Source organism: Mus pahari, chromosome 3 (genome assembly GCF_900095145.1).
Source record: "Mus pahari chromosome 3, PAHARI_EIJ_v1.1, whole genome shotgun sequence".
NCBI lineage: Eukaryota > Metazoa > Chordata > Mammalia > Rodentia > Muridae > Mus > Mus pahari.
Genome location: NC_034592.1, coordinates 18,085,394 through 18,088,235, shown reverse-complemented (window position 1 = coordinate 18,088,235; position 2,842 = coordinate 18,085,394). Strand labels below are relative to the sequence as shown.

General features: G+C 48.3%; 1 protein-coding gene across 4 annotated transcripts in view; it reads right to left on the bottom strand.

Annotated features, from left to right (window-relative positions):
- The window catches only part of Ntmt1 (N-terminal Xaa-Pro-Lys N-methyltransferase 1), an 18,282-nt gene that overhangs the window by 13,766 nt on the left and 1,674 nt on the right, over nucleotides 1-2,842 (bottom strand). The window lies entirely within an intron of this gene.

The window sequence follows — 2,842 nt, the reverse complement described above, 5'->3', positions numbered from 1 at the left end:
ACAGGGGAGTTGAGAGAGAACTTCCTCTTCAAAACCTCCTGAGGGGCGCAGGATGGGATAGAGGGCGCTGATGGCCTAGGGACCTCTCTCCTTTCAGGGAGGGAGGGAGGGAGGGAGGGAAGGAGGGAAGGTTTAACCAGGCAGGTTCTTTCACTCGGGTCTCACAGGTGGTTGCCTAGGTAACCTGGTCCAAGTGGCCTGGTTTTTCACAGACAACATCCTTCACCCCATAGTTGGTGGGAGGTCACTGGTTCCTTCCTTAGGCTATCCCACACCGAAGGTGACCCAGTCATCTCTTCAGAAGACAGACATTCTTTACATGAAGTCCTTGCCTGGCTGCTAATTTACAGATCTCCTTGAAATGATCTAACGGAAGACTCAAGGGGGTGGAGCTGGTTTGGCCCATTTCTAGAATCAAGACAGTTACAAATAGACAGAGACACAAATGAACAATTCAAACAGAAATGTACTGGGACAGCACATGAAAAAGGTCCAAAATTCAGAATGAAGGCCTGTCCCAAGAGTGGGTTCCAACCTGCCCCGTTCTGACAGAACTACCAGTGGGATCAAGTCCCCTTCAGGTGGGACCCTCAAGTCTCCTTCAAGTGGGTAACAGTGACGAGGGTTCCACTGGTGTCTGCCTGAACCACCTGGGACCTCTAGTAATTGGCTTAAGCCACTCACAAACTCAGACTGTCTGGACATACAAGAACACAGAGTACTCATGTACCAGCCAGTGGTCAAACATTTAATGTGACAAAGGTGTCATGGGTACTTCCTGGCCCACGCACCAAAATGTTAAGTCTGAAAGCACTGCACGGAGACCACCACTCACATATGCAATTGGCAAGAGTGTTTTTATTTCAAGAAAGCAAGAAGTCTGCATGCAGAGATAGGCCACACCAGACAAAGGTGTGCAGGCCATTTTATAGGGAACTAGGGGAATTTTGGCTAGGGTTAGGTAATCTAAAACTTTCCTGGTGGGTGCCAGGAAAAGTTACATGGGTCAGTTTCTGATTGGCTTGTGTCCAGGTGGTCAGTGGACTACCCTGAGTTTAACCACAGGACCAGAGATACCCACACCATATTAGGCTGCCCAGCAGAGCATCCGGAGATACGGTATTTCCCCATCCTTTTGGTTATCTCCAGGCTGTTCTTTGGATGGGGGATTTTATGGTCTATTCCTGGAGCTGGTGAATTATGGCCTAGTTCCTGGGACTGATGACTTAGGGATTTCTAAGAACAGAGCCTTCCCTTTTGAAGTCAGGCCTGGTCCTACAGTGGGGTTCAAGTCATCCTCTCAACTGGAGGGTAGACTGGATCGGAACCTGGCTCTGCTTGCCAGCTGTGCAAGCTCAGCTAGGACCCTTAGCTGGGTATAGTGTACTCCATGCCTGTATTGCCAGCACTCAGGAGGCTGCGGCAAGAGGATCATCAGATCAAGCAGCCTGATCCAAGAAACCAAACAGTTCAGTTGGCAGTGTTTGCCTAACATGCACAAAAGCCTGGGTTCAAGCCTCAGGACCCCAAAACTGAACACGGCGTGCATGCCTGTAATCCCAGCATGGCAAAAGCTGAAGCAGGCAGGTCAGGAGTTCAAAGTCATCCTTGGCTACAAAGTGACTTTGAGGCTAGACTAGACTACATGAAATATTGTATCAAAAAATAAATAAATAAAAAGAAGAAACAACTTGGGCTGCAGATCCACTGCCCTCACAACAAGTAAGATACTCTGCTATAAATTATTCTTTTTTTTTTTTTTGAGACAGGGTTTCTCTGTTTAGCCCTGACTGTCCTGGAACTCACTCTGTAGACCAGGCTGGCCTCGAACTCAGAAATCTGCCTGCCTCTGCCTCCCAAGTGCTGGGATTAAAGGCATGCGCCACCACGCCTGGCTTGTATTTATTTACCTTATGCTAGTCCCCAATAACTACACAAGAAAGCCAAGATTTATTTAAGTCCGAATCTCAATAACTGAGCAATCATATGACCTCCCTTAGCCTGCTACGGTAATCTAGCTACCTCCCAGTCCCACCCCATGTGATCTCTCTCCAGACCCTTTCCTCATAGCTCCAAATTCCCTATCCTCATTGATGATCTGAATCTCCCTCTTCCTATCTCCTTCCTCCGGTTGGCAGATGAGCGGCCGGCTTCCCTACTGTGCCCAGGCACTGGGCGATCAGCATTGACAAAGCAGAGAATAAATGGTAAAAACTGTTTACACGGACTTAAGACCAGAGATTCTTATCCACATTGAAAAAAGATAACTAGGGCAGAGAAATCAGCATTTGAATAACACAGGGGTAAACCTTACACACTGTATAAACACAGCATGCCTACCCATTATGCCTGTCCTCCTCCTCTTTTCACTCTGAGACCATGGCTGGTCTGAAGTCACTCTGAACTTCATGAAGAAGCTGTAGTTATTAAACAAGCCTGAGGCCTGAGAAGTCCCAGGCTCCACTGTGAAAGGCATATACTCTCTTGAGCTCATAGTTCTCCACTGTCAAGAGCCGTTTGGTGAGATGGTTCAGCTGTTAGAGCACTGGCTGCTCCTCTCAGCATCCCACAGTTGAACCGCTCCAAACCACCAAGCTCTCCAGCCCCCGAGGATCTGATGCCTTCAGGGGCCCTGCCCCCACAGACATATAATCAAATATAAAAATAAAATATTTTTTAAAAAAGCCTTAAACACGGAGGCTGGAGAAACAGCTCCAGTCAAGTTTAGAACACCTACTGCGCCGAGTGCACGCCTTTAATCCCAGCACTTGGGAGGCAGAGGCAGGCGGATTTCTGAGTTCAAGGCCAGTCTGGTCTACAGAGTTCCAGGACAGCCAGGGCT